This window comes from Citrus sinensis, chromosome 2 (assembly GCF_022201045.2).
Source record: "Citrus sinensis cultivar Valencia sweet orange chromosome 2, DVS_A1.0, whole genome shotgun sequence".
Classification (NCBI taxonomy): domain Eukaryota; kingdom Viridiplantae; phylum Streptophyta; class Magnoliopsida; order Sapindales; family Rutaceae; genus Citrus; species Citrus sinensis.
Window position 1 is genome coordinate 9248771 of NC_068557.1, and position 14609 is coordinate 9263379.

The window sequence follows — 14609 nt, forward strand, 5'->3', positions numbered from 1 at the left end:
CCACGTGAAAAAACAGTGTGGACAATAAAGGGGCCAAACCATCGAGAGCGTAACTTACCTAGGAATAGGTGCAAGCGAGAATTGAATAAAAGCGCTTTCTGGCCTGGAGTGAAAGATTTTCTCATAATTTGCTTGTCATGAAAGACTTTCATTCGCTGCTTGTAAATTTTGGCATTTTCGTATGCATCATTGCAAATTTCTTCAAGTTCTGCCAGTTGTAATACTAATGTTATTGGTGTCAATGTGCAAGTGTACACAATAAGTAATAAAGTGATGAGTATTCAAGATCGTCTCCACAAGGGTTGATGTTATTAGACTTGCTACAACAATCTTAACAGTGCAGATTTTATGTCTAAATTAAGATAAACAATTGATGAAACTAATTTACTAATTAAAATAAAAACACAATAAATAAAATGCAACAAAGTAGATTATCACGTCAAACTCAAGGATAAAAACAATGAAAATATAGAGTAGTTGAGTGAATAAACTCTCTTAATGGTCTTGACTATTTTCTAATGGTTGGCTCGGTTGCTGCAGTATTTGCTACAGCACTGGGCAGAATCCTTATGTATCCTCAGCCGTCGCATGTTGGATATTTTATATCTATATGCAACCTAACAGTGATCAGTTGTTATGCCAACATAAGATATAACATTACACGCTTAGGTTTTATTTACCCTACAAGCATGACCCTTTTGGGACTCAAGTAAAACTCAATTCGGGAAACTTAATTTAAGATCAAATATTGTTCTGATATGTTCCGCTAAGATAAGCCCTTTTGCGGCTCTTCATTAGCTAGTATCATTAAATAAGTGATCAACCGAAATAACGAATAAAATAAATACTATCAAAACAAACTGCTACAGCAAACATGCAGCAACACATATTTCTAGTCAATAAACCATCAAGATTGTTTATCACTTAACTACAAATAAATTTAGTTCATGGTTTGTAAAAGAAAAATAAAGAACAAAGTTTCAGCTATGAAACACACCTCCATAAATAAATAGAAAACGAGAAAACAAGAGAAGAATAAGAATGATTGAGCTCCCAATTGATTTCTATAAATTCTCCTCTTGTGCAGCCCTTAATCTCTCTCTTGAATCTTGTTTTTCTTTTGTTTCTTTGTGTTTTTCTCCTTGGGTGACGGCTCTCCTTAATCCTTATGATGTGTGCTTCTTTTATAGTTGAAAATTAGGGTAAACGGAAGCCTAGGGCGCGCATAAGTCAAATTAGGAAACTGCAGATTGCAATTCTGCAAGTATCCCGCATGGAATTTTCTCTGTCATTGTTCCAGGATTGCTATAGCAATGGTTGCTACATTAACGACTACATCAACTGCACTGTTCCAAATTTGTTTCAATTTTTTTGTAGCTAAATTCTTCCTCATTTTTGCAAGCGTATTGCATCAACATTCCTTCCATGAATTATAAGCTTCCGGAAACCTACAATTATGCACACAATTTAAGCACGCATTACTTTAAATTAAGCAAAACTCATTAAGACTAAACTAAAATAAATATTTATGTAAAATGTAACAAAAATGCAATAGAAACACATTATTTACTCTCTAAGTAATATTGATTTAAGTCTAAAAGTGCCATGATAACTCTCATTTCATAGAGTTATCACACCCCCAAACTTAAGCCATTACTTGTCCTCAAGTAATGACAATAACACTAACACTTCAATCACACAATCATGCAACAAATAACTTAGCTCTGTCATCAAATTTGTAAGGATTCTTCAACCCTCAGATCACACTCTTAATCAAGCAAAATAGCCATAGAAATTTAGTTCTAGACTTAGGCTTCATTCTGTCCAGAGTGTGTGTGTGCCACTTTGATCAAATTCCAGAGGTGCTACAACGTTACACAGACATATAATTCAGAGATAGAACACAAATATATTCACATATGGAGGAATAGAGTTCACAAATAAACTCAAACTGTGCTACAATAATAATATTTTTTTTTTTCAGTTAAACTCTTCAATGCAACATTGAGCTTTCATATGAGTGCCCATCACTTGTAATGACGACACCTAATTACTCATTCAAAGTACATGTCAGAGTTGCTACAGCAACGTATTCAAGATGTTATATCTAGGTCATACCTTTGGACGCCTTTGACTCAAGACTGAACACGGGGCTCATGAACAGACCAGGTTACTCAGTATCCTAGGTAGTAGACCTCTTTATCATCATTTTTTTTGCTTTTCTTCTTCTTTTTTTTTAATTACTGCAACACTGCTCGTAGCTCGTGTTGCCTTTGGACTAAAGTTTGCATATGGGGTGCATACTCAATCCTGGTTACTCAACAACTTGAACCATTGGAGCAGAATTTATTTCGTAACAGGGACAGTCTAACAAAAATTTTCCTCTAAACTTGGGATATTTTCTACTATTTTGGGAAACTCAATTTAAGATCAAGTATTGTTTTGATATGTTCCACTAAGATAGGCCCTTTTGCGGCTCTTCATTAGCTAGTATCATTAAATGGGTGATCAACCGAAATAACAAATAAAATAAATACTATCAAAACAAATTGCTACAGCAAACATGCAGCAACACATATTTCTAGTCAATTAAACCATCAAGATTATTTATCACTCAACTACAAATAAATTTAGTTCATGGTTTGTAAAAGAAAAATAAAGAACAAAGTATCAGCCATGAAACACATCCCCATAAATAAATAGAAAACGAGAAAGCATGAGAAGAATAAGAATGATTGAGCTCCCAATTGATTTCTACAAATTCTCCTCTTGTGCAGCCCTTAATCTCTCTTTTGAATCTTGTTTTTCTTTTGTTTCTTTGTGTTTTTCTCCTTGGGTGACAGCTCTCCTTAATCCTTATGATGTGTGCTTATTTTGTAGTTGAAAATTAGGGTAAACGGAAGCCTAGGGCGCGCATAAGTCAGATTAGGAAACTGCAGATCGCAATTTTGCAAGTATCCCGCACGGAATTTTCTCTGTCGTTGTTCCAGGATTGCTACAGCAACGGCTACAGTAATGGTTGCTACAGCAACGGCTACAACAACTGCACTATTCTAGATTTATTTCAATTTTTTTGTAGCTAAGTTCTTCCTCATTTTTGCAAGCCTATTGCATCAACATTCCTTCCATGAATTATAAGCTTCCAGAGACCTACAATTATGCATACAATTTAAGCACGAATTACTTTAAATTAAGCAAAACTCATTAAGACTAAACTAAAATGAATATTTATGTAAAATGTAACAAAAATGCAATAGAAACACATCATTTACTCTCTAAGTAATATTGATTTAAGTATCAAAGTGTCATGATAACTCTCATTTCATAGAGTTATCAGTCATCACTAAGGTTTGAAAGAAAAATATTATCAATTATTTCTTCTATTAAATTCATGTCAATAATTTCATCATCTGCATTGTGAGGTTGTTTGGCAATGTTGAAAATGTTTAGCTCTATAGTTATGTTGCTAAAGGACAACTGCATATTTCTAGTTCTGCATTGAATGTGAGCAACGACAATTGCCAAGAAAGGTCGGTCGATGATAATGGGGATGTGCTTCCTTGAATCCTGGATTGGTTGAGTATCAATTACAATGAAATCAATGTGAAAATAAAACTTGTCTACATGGATAAGCACGTCCTCCACAATACCACGAGGTATTTTCGTGGACCGATCTGCAAGTTGTAACACCACTGGAGTTGGGTGTAATTCTCCAAGTCCAAGTTTCATAAATACTGAATAAGGTAACATATTTACACTAGCTCCTAGATCCAATAAAGCATTCTCAATTGTGTGGTTCCCTATACTACATGAGATAGTGAGGGAGCCTGAGTCTTTGTATTTTAGAGAAATTTTGTGTTGGAGTATAGAACTAACGTTTTCTGTTAAAAAGACCTTATTTTGAACGTGAATGTTTCTCTTTTTAGTGCAAATGTCTTTAAGAAACTTGACATAAGATGGAACTTGTTTTATAGCATCAAGTAAAGGGATGTTAACACTTACTTGTTTGAAGATCTCAAAGATCTCATCTGTGAATTTTCCCTTATTTCCTTTAACTAACCTCTGAGGAAATGGAGCTTTGAGAATATATTCTCGTGGGTTGGTTTCTTCTTTCTCTTTTAATGGTGAGTCCTCAACATTTACATGTATAATTTGATTTTCTTTTGTTACCGGCATCTCCACTTTGTTGTCGACTTCTTTTCCTTTTCGCAAGGTCATGACTACTTTGACCTCTCCATGCTGCTGTGGTGAACTAGTACTTACTTCATGCCCTCCTTTAGGATTAGGCACTGGTTGACTTGGAAACTTGCCTTTTTCAACAGTCATTGCTAAGGTCTGAACTGAAGAAGCAAGCTGTCCCACCATCTTCTTGAGACTTGAAACTGATTTGGCTTGTGAGTTGAAGCCTGCTCTCATCTCATTTCATAGTTCATCGATGGTGCGGTTCTGTTGCTCAATCGTGGAGTGAATAAGATTCTTGAGATTCTGGAATGAATCTTCCCATGGTCTGGGTTGAGAGTAGTTCTTGTTCTGATTATATGGTCTAAATGAAGGCTGAGAGGCTTAAGGAATTTGAGGAATTGGTTACATTGGTGGAGCTGGAGCTGTTGGTCCATTCTGTTGGAATCCTTGAGACCATGAAAAATTGGGGTGGTCTCTCAATCCAGGGTTATATGTGTTGGAGTATGGGTTGTAATTTGATGGTTTTCTCATTACACCTATGACATTGACTTGATCTGAGTATGAGTCATGGTCATGTGGTTCTGTTGATTTAGCAGTCGTTAACAATGCTATTTGTCGAGAAAGATCTTCAATTATCGCTTTGACTTCTTTAATTTCTGAACTTGACTCGCCAATGTGAACTTCATTTACTCCCTTAATTCTTTTAGTATTCCTGAGTGATTGACTCTGTTGTTGGAAATATCTACTTGTCGCTGGAAGAATTCTCAAATCTCATATGCACTTTTTGACATTAGCTCTCCTCCACTTGTTGCCATTAGCCATTCTTGCACATGTGGCAATAATTCCTCCAAAAAGTACTGACATTGGTGCCATTTCTCGTACCCATGATGTAGCCACTTCAAGAGTAGCCCATTGAATCGCTCCTATGTTTCGAAAAATTGCTCGTCTTCTCTTTGGGTAAACTCTAAGATTTCCCTGCGAATAGCATTGGTTTTATGCATTGGGAAATATTTATTTAAAAATTTTGTTACCATTTGTTCCCATGATGTAATGTTATTAGCAGGCAATGTATTGAGCCATGAACGAGCTCTATTCTTTAAAGAAAATGGGAATAGTCTAAGTTTAACATCATCGTCTGAAAAAATCTCATATTTAAATGTTTGACAAATAGCATGAAAAGCATTTAAATGATTATATGTGTCCTCATTTTTTAGGCCATAGAATGTTGGGAGACAATTTAGCACACTACGTTTAGTTCAAAACTCCTATCAGCTACATTTGGGTATCTTATGCATGATGTGCTCAAATTAGCTAAAGGACTGAAATAGTCCTTAAATGGCCTCTCCTGTGGTGGTTGTTGTTGTTGCAAATCCATTTCACTTTCGTCTTTAATTACAACGTGTTTGTGTGTGCGAAGTATTTTTTCAAGTTCAAGGTCTATAGGTTCAAGATTAGGTAATAATGACCTTTGACCATGCATGGAAAGAATATAAAAAATGGGAACAAAACAAATAAAAATAACGAAGAAAGAGAAATTACGGTACTAACCTTATCACACTGTTACAACCTTTCTATAAAAGCACACTAAAACAAATACGTGAAATAAATTAACTAAAAATAAATTAATAAGATCAACAAAAAAATTACAAAGAAAAATAACTTGAAAATTAAATTATAGAATTTTAAAGAAGAGAGAAAAAAAAATTCTTAGCTCAAAATGTAAATTCACTCTTTTTTTTCTTTCTTTTTTTTAAATTAAAACAATTACAAGAAAAATAACTAAAAGAATTTTTTTTACAAAAATTAATTCTACAAATTAAAATAACTTACCTCCCTAGCAACAGCGCCAAAATGTTATTGTGCAAAATTTATGAAACTCGCAAGTGCACAAATATATTGTAGAATAGATTAATGGTGACGAGTGTCGATCCCACGAGGAGGTGGATTTTAATTATATGTAGAATTAATTTTGTATGAGGGTGTGTTGTGAAAATTTTAATATACTCGCAAACGCACAAATCTAGAGATAGAATAGTGGTAACGAGGTCGATCCCACATGGATTGTTATAAATTGAAAAGTCTAATTTAAATCTAAAATTAATATTAATTCTAACCTAGTTGACCAAATTGAGTTTCTAAGAAAATTAAACCAATTAAACTAAGGACGCAATTAAAATAAAGGAGAATTCAATAAGACAAAAATTATCAAGGTTTCAGAATCCACCACTATTCAACTAGTAATCATCTAATTATTAATTAATCCCCAATTTTAGAGTGACAACTTGAAATCAATCTATGTCATCTCATGGATATAACAATTAAGCCCAATTAATTAAATCTAATATAGGTTCTTTTTCCGCTTCATAATATGACATCTAAGTATCCCATGTGAACATATTGAATAACAAAGAGTCAAAGTTTTCCTAAGCACTTTATGTAAACAATTTAATGAAAGACATAAAATCAAAGATAATCATGTATAAACTTTATAGATCCAAGCATAGAATTAATCGAATATTAATCCTGACAATCAATAATGCATGACAGAATTGATGAAAATTTTTTAATAACATCTAATTAATTATGTAAAAATAAAAAACCATAAACATTAAAGCACATATATAGGGAATTAAATAAATAAAAAGATAATTATTTCATTAAATAAGGTTTCATCCTTAACCTCAGTATAAGAAAATTAGCTAGACATACTTGAATTGGGAGCAACAAAATAAATAAAATCACTCATGGAAGTTGAACTGCTGCTGCTGTCCAGCCTTGCGTCTTGCGTTTGCAGCTCTCTTCTTCCTCTCGCGGCTCCCTTTTCTCCAAAAGCCAAAACCCCTTTTTATAATCTTTAAAATGGGCCCCACCTCTTAAATCCTAAAGCCAAAAAGGCTTGGCGTTTTACTTGATTTGCTCTCACACACGTCCTGGGCACTTAAAATTGCTAAAGGACTCTTTTTTCCATTTATAAAAGCCAAGTGTGGGTCCTTTCTTAAAGCTAAATCAATTTCTCTCCTTTGTCCGCAAGTACATGATGAATTAACTTGTTGAATTCAATTCCGTGGCTTGATTTCCGCATGCATGTATGTCTAATTGCTTCCAAAAATCAATTAATCTTTAATGCTTACAAATTGAACTCCTTTATGCTCCTTTTATCCATAATCTCTAATTAATTTTCTATTCAATAAAATAATTTAATTAATTAAAAATAACAAATAAATATAACTAGTAATTATTTAATTAAGGGTAAAATATGTAAATAAATTATGCTCATCAGAGTGGTTGGATTTGTGGTGAAAGTGACTTAGATTATCCTAAAATTGGAATTGAAATGGCGAGAATAAATTGAAGAGAAATCTATTGAAATGACGTACTTGAATATCTGGATCCGTATCAACATGCACCATGGGATAAATATTCCTTATTAATGCCAATTAAATCATGAGTGGGGTTTCCACACCTCATGAACCACGCTCTAATCAATATGATGCTAAGAGCTTATCGTGCCAAATAATAATAACATTGTACTAGGGAGTCGGTGAAACCAGGGCGGTATTTAGACAAGATTATTATTAGGGAAATTATCCACTGTCCACCCGTTTTTTCCAACTTTTTCAAAAATACACAATTCTTTTTTTTTTTTTTACTGGAATCCACCTGAAGTTACATTTCTTTTCACTTTTCCACTTCCGTTTGGAATCTGTTAAGGAAATTAACGGAATATTGCTTAAATGACTTTTTTATCCTCAAATGTAAAAGATAATTTATCGATCGACCACTTGTTTTTTTCATACTTTTTCAGAAATACACAATTCTTAATTTTTTTTTGCTGACCTCCACTCGAAGTTGTATTATTTACACCTATCCACCACTGTGTCGTTGTAAAATGATGATTTTACCCTTATGATGTTAGCAAAGTTAAAATAGTCTCCAAACGGAAGTGGAAAAGTGAAAAGAAATGTAATTTCAGGTGGATTCGAGCAAAAAAAAAAAAAGAATTGCGTATTTTTGAAAAACGGTGAAAAAACGAGTGGACGGTGGATAATTTCCCTTATTATTATTTATCGATGAAAAGTCAAAACATCCACAAAAATTAGTGGGGAAGAAAAAATAAATTTATCAAATAAAGCTCATGGCACATGTTGAGACTTTACCTTCAACCCAAGCTTGAAAGAAAATTAGCTACTTATAATTGAACTAGGGGTAAAATATGAATTTATTAAAATATATAGAAAATACAAGATGGAGAAGGAATTACAGAAAATGAAGCTCAAAAATGAATTCAGGGATGCCAAATTAGGGGGGGAGACCCATTTTTTATAAATACATTAAGTAAATCATGGCCATCAGATTAAAAATAGTTTGGACGCTTAGGATTGCGCCACATCATCAGTCAACAGTACGCGGTTTGACCACGCTATTTGAACAGTGACACAGTTTGACCACGCAATTTGAACAGTCAACCGGCTTGAACAGTGACGTGGTTTGGTTGAAAATAATCCTGTGTATATGCATGTACCGTACGCGCCATTTTTGGTCCACTAACATGCTGCCACGTCACCGATCAACAGTGTATAAGAATTTTGTCCAATAGAATCGTGACACCTCATCAGTCAATGCCACGTCATCGTTTCGTATGTGTGAACAGTGTCGTGAACAGTAACATGGATAGTACCGTACATGTGAACAATGTCATTTTTCCTTTTATGCTCCTCTTTAGGTTTTCAACTGTCCTGAGTTCAAAAGTGATGTCTGTTTTACCGTTTGAGCTCTTGTTCATTGTGAAATGATCATGATGCCCCTAAAATGCATAAAATACTTAATTAAAATAAAACACGCATAATTAAATCATAAGAAGCTTAAATACATAAAAGTAGAAATGTTAGTAAAACTTGAAGTATAAAATAACGATTTTCTTCTTTATAAATATAGATTTTCTAACACGCAACACCAGCCACCGAGCCAAGTTACCCAACAAAACTTCCAAAAATTAATAAAATATTCAAACAACAAGACTTCTAGCAAGACTCCAGCAAAACTTCCAGCACCAATACCATCTTCCAATAGCACTCTAATTCCAGCATCAAACAAGGTAAAAGTCATAGATGAAACTTGTATGAGCAAAATCATCCACATTAATAAAGAGTAGCTGCTGCTCTTTCTCCTACTGTAAAAGAGCCGCATTACGGTCTGTCAGCTTAGCAATAATGGCAGAAGTAATTCCAGCATGTATTTTCTATCCAGCAGGGCCAAATCCTCATCCTTAAGGGCTAAGATATCGAATGAGATAATAAATAAGTAAAAGGTAAATACGAGGGATGCTAAAACAAAAGAAAACCTAAAACTGCAGGGAAAAAGAACCTCTTTTCCCACTACTAAGAGTAATATAAGATATAACTGCAATTGATGCTGCAGGCATTATTTGTCTTTTAGATTGCACATGTGATGATCATGCTTCATCCCTTTCCTTTTTAGTCTAGTAATTACACAACAAGCAACATCATGTTGAGGACAAATCAATATGCTAAGGTCAGTGAGCTGCTCAAGTAATGATTTAATTACAATTTGTACTATGGTCAAAGAGAAGAAGACATAAAATGTAAATGTGTATTTTTTTAGAGGAAGAAAAAAATGAAATTTGCTAAGGCTCAATGCGTATTTTATGGATAAATACATTTTATAGAGATAACGGCAAGCCTATAAACTAATTATCTATAAAATCAAATTATTTAGCAGCAACCTCATATTTCCATTAACTTTAGCTAGCACAATACAATATGTATACATACTGGATATTCACTGACTCACCTAAAGCAACATGAGAAAGTTGGACACGAGGATCATCCGCAAGTAATCTGTTAAGGTCCAATATTGCTTGCCTGCTGCTGCCTCTAAAATGGTCTGGAACCTACTCTTCAGGCATTGCAACTGTTCCCCTCCCAAAGTGTGTTGTCATAGACAGCTATACCGCCCACTTTGAACAACTTCATCAACCTCTCATGTAGTTACAATAGTTGTCCTTGTCGGCATCCACAAAAGCATAGTCAAAACTGACTTCATTTTCACTCTGCAGCAGATTCCAAAAAGGATATTTGTTCAAAAACAAAAGTCAATTGAATGGAAGAGTAATGGAAGGAACAAAGGTACATATTTCATAGTATTACATCTTTACATCTTTTAGTAGCTGATCAAGAACTGATAGTGCCTCGGACTCAATGAAGTTTATCTTGTGATCAACTCCAGCCTTTTTAATGATAGGTAATCATATTTCATATGTCTCACGATTCACATCAATTGTTGTAATCTGCAATATTTTGTTTCCAGTCATAAATAGCTTAGTAGTTAAGTGCATGATATGATAATAAGATGTTAACAAAATTTAACCAAAGCCATAACATATTGCTGGAACACTGCATTAATAAATTCAATTCTACAGCATCACATATGACTATGGACTATTTACCTGACCATCCTCTGGAATTGTGAGTGCAGTGAGAAGAAGGGAATATCCAGTGAAAACTCAAATTTCAATAGTTTTCTTTAATTTCAACCTCATATTTCCATTAATTTTTTATCCTTTTTTTCTATTTTAGAATGAAACACAAAATTCAAAAAATAGAGATGAATATATAGCTACACTAATGAAATCAAAATTATTGATTCAAACTAAAACATAATAAAAAGGAAATAAAAAAGTGAAGAAATGTTACCTAGGCTCAAAACTCTAGCTCCTGTTCCAGCCACCACACAATAGCCACTGCCGCCACTGCTTTTAATCTTTTATGTCGATCTCCACCACCATTAGAACCATAAAGACCCACCCATCAAATCCCAGCCGTAAATACCACCGATTTACTGCAAGAATCACAAAACACGACTACCAAATATCAGCGAAACCTGCACCATCGTTCACTATCTTCCAGCGCGATTTACCAACCACCACCAACAACACATTACTCATCATTAGTTGTATCTATCTGGTTACCTCCCTCTTCCAGCCCTTCCCTTTTTGCTGGAATTGAAGCAAAAAATCAACACCGGCGCTTTCGTAATTTTCGATCAAATGCTCGCGAATTGAAGAGAACCTCTAGCAGGATGTCGAATTGTGGCCTATGGGTGGGATTCAAAGGTCGACTTTTTTACTTGGGTTAATTGGTTGTGAATGTAGGAATTTTGTTTGATCGTGAGTGAGGAGGGTTTGAGCTTCTAGGGTTTCAATTTCTTAGGTTGAGAGAGGATTTTTAACTTAGAATATTTTGTAGTATTTTTCTAAAACTCACCGTTTGAATTCCTTCATTTACTTTTTTACATCATTTAAATTATTAATAAAATTATAACACACTGTTTTCTTTTTCTTTTAATAAAATATCACACCAAAATTTTGGTCAAATACGGTCAAATTAATATTTCTATCATAATTTCCTAATAGAAAAAATTTCATTCACAATTCTATCATAAATTCTTGATAGATAATAATTCTATCATAAATTCTTGATAGATAATAATTCTATCATAAAACCATCATCAATTCATGACAAACCAAAATTCTATCATGATTTGGTCATACTATAATGATAGAAGTCAAATCCTTCATAAATTGTCTGTCATCTATTGCCAGTTTTCTTGTAGTGCTAATGATATGGCGGATTTGACCGGGTATATAGATAAGTATGATGCAATATCGCGAGGTATAAATATCAAGACATTATCTCATATGCTGAGAAAGTCGAAGAATGAAGATGACGAATTCAATGTGACATTTACATTGTTTGCACTTTAATCACTACTTTGTCCGGTGGGTGGTGTTCATATAAGTTCCCAGATTTTGTTTTCTGTTATATATGTTAAGTCAATTAGGTCAAGGAATTGGGCAACTTTTTTGTGTTGGCTGATTGATGGAAAGATAACGAGGTATAAAGAAGAAAAAGTTGCATATATTGGTGGATGTTTGTTTTTCTTGAGGTATGATTCAATGGTCAAAGTGGCGGGTTGATGTCATATACTGTGAATGAGCTATTAATGATTGAGACGTAAAAAGTTTTGTTTTTCCTTTCTGGCAAATGATGCTTTAACTATTTGGGAACAAATAATTGGTTGATTGAAAATAAATAGCTATAGTACAATGCAAATATTTATAGTTAGGCATATGAAAATTTTATTTTTTTAATTTTAGATACTATATATCAACGTAGTTGCCTACTCAAAGATACTAAGAGACCTAAAGAATTGTTCGATTGCATTGTGGAATTCAATTGAAATAAAAAAGTTTATGAAGTGGTTCGAGAAGAATAGCGGCAACCCGAAAGAGAAGGTATTAAGATATTTTATTCACTGGCATCAATTAAAGAGTATTAATGCATGTAATATCGTGGATATTATGTTGTTGTTGGTGCAGATTGGAAAATTTCCCACTACCTAAACAGGACAAGAATAATGAATAAAGGTGTTGGGATGTGAGAATTAAGAGGATTAATGATTGGGTTGGATTTGGCTTGAGACAATTTATTTTTTGCCTCCTCTTCGGATTGAATGTGTTCACTAATTCATTGGTGACTGAGAGTGACACGAGTATTAAATTGTAACCAAAACAAATTCATAGTTGTATTGGTTAAATGCATGCATAATTTAATACAAATTTATTTTAAAGTTCCTATCATCAAGTCCAAAACCGTGGATGTGTTAAAGATTTTTTTCATTTGATTTGGGAGGATTAACATTGACAATAAGTTGAATATTTGTTAATTTGCAGTTAGACATAAAACTTTAATGGTTTTTATGTTCAATAATTTGGTAAAAATGTATCGATGATATCATTTACGTATTAACATTATTTAATTTGTGGGAAATGGGTGTGCAGATGTTTTATATAAGTCGTGGTAGTAGGTATTAAGCAAGGTAGTTAGGTGTTTGGTTTAAGGTGACATGATTACATGATTATTAAGTGGGTCGTGTCAGGTATTTCGTTATTTTGGCGACAAGACTACATGATTAAATTGAAAAGTGAATCGAACATGAATTTTTACCATCGAGCGACAACCTCTAAGGTACCACACTTGGTTTGTGTCTTGTTGTATGCGACCATATTTATATAATATTTGTAGTGTTGTTAATGATTTCTTATTCTGGGCCTTCTGGCACTAGGTTACTGTGACGAACATAGTTGGTTATAAATTTGTTGGTTAACCCATCTAAAATCATTTAATGCAACACTGGTCAAATGTTGACTATATATTATGTTATTGGTATAAGTTTTAACTTCAATAGTATGAATTACATTTATCCATGTTTGTGTACGTATCAATACTTGAAGGTATAGAGGAAGTGATGAACGAAGTAACAGACGAATGTTCAGGCGATGGCTCATGGGATGGTTTTGGTTATTGTTCCTTGGATAATCCACTGTATTGTTCAGATGAATGGCCTGTGGATAGTGTAGAGGATGGGCCCGTGGATTATTCACAGGAGGGTGTAGAAGATATGCGGTCACAAGTTCCTCTAATATATGAGAAAGTTAGTAGCATTTCAGCTTGGGTTGATCGTATAGTATTTAGAGTTGATAGTTTTGCATCTCGAGTTGATAGTAATTCATATCGACTTAAATGTCTATCTCGGATGACATATGAGATATTGGGCAGTCTGAAACAATAGAATGATGGTTCGTGTGGTAAGCATCTACATAGAAAATAAAGATATGAATTGGGATACTTAGATAGAACAATAGTTTGAGTTGCTTCAATTGGCAACGATCCGGATATTATAAACGGTGAATTGAAATTAGATGATATTTTATGTAAAATGAATGCCATTAATTATTCCGAATGGGATCTGAGCGGGAGGCATTACATTTGAATGATATGTGGTCCAAGGTAGTGTAGTGTGGTTCACTTATATAATGGTACATGTGAACGGATGACATGTGAAAAAGAACATGAGGATGTCACACATATTGGTCATTTTAGCCCAGGGCCTTTTGTTGTCCCACGACCTGTATATGATGGTGACCTCAAGTTGATTACATATATAATGAGTGAAGATCTAGATAAATGCGAATTAAAATTCAATATTGACTATAGTTTTATGTTGCAAGTTGTGTAATGTCAATTTTTTTTTTTTTGGTTTTTCTTATTGGTACCATCGGCGATATCGATTGCGTTGGTTCTTGCAATATGTAGAGAGGCCATAGTTCAGACAAGGATAAACATGGTTTATCAAAACGAAATGCTATCTCTTTGTCCCAAATGCTTAATTCACGGAGGGGGGGGTAGTAGTTTATAATGTGTATGAATTGTCAAACTTAAATTAAGTTAAATTATTTAATACCCTAAAGGTGATTTCTGGAAATTCAGATAATTTCGATTGCTGGGAAAACACTCTCTGTGAAGGATTAGCAAAAAAAAGAGAACACGCATCGCAATTGGTTTATT

The 14609-nt window shown here is 33.8% G+C and overlaps 1 pseudogene; it reads right to left on the reverse strand.

Annotated features, from left to right (window-relative positions):
* Window positions 1-1808: 1808 nt before the first annotated feature.
* Window positions 1809-10741, reverse strand: LOC107175614 (probable caffeoyl-CoA O-methyltransferase At4g26220; annotated as a pseudogene).
* Window positions 10742-14609: the final 3868 nt, after the last annotated feature.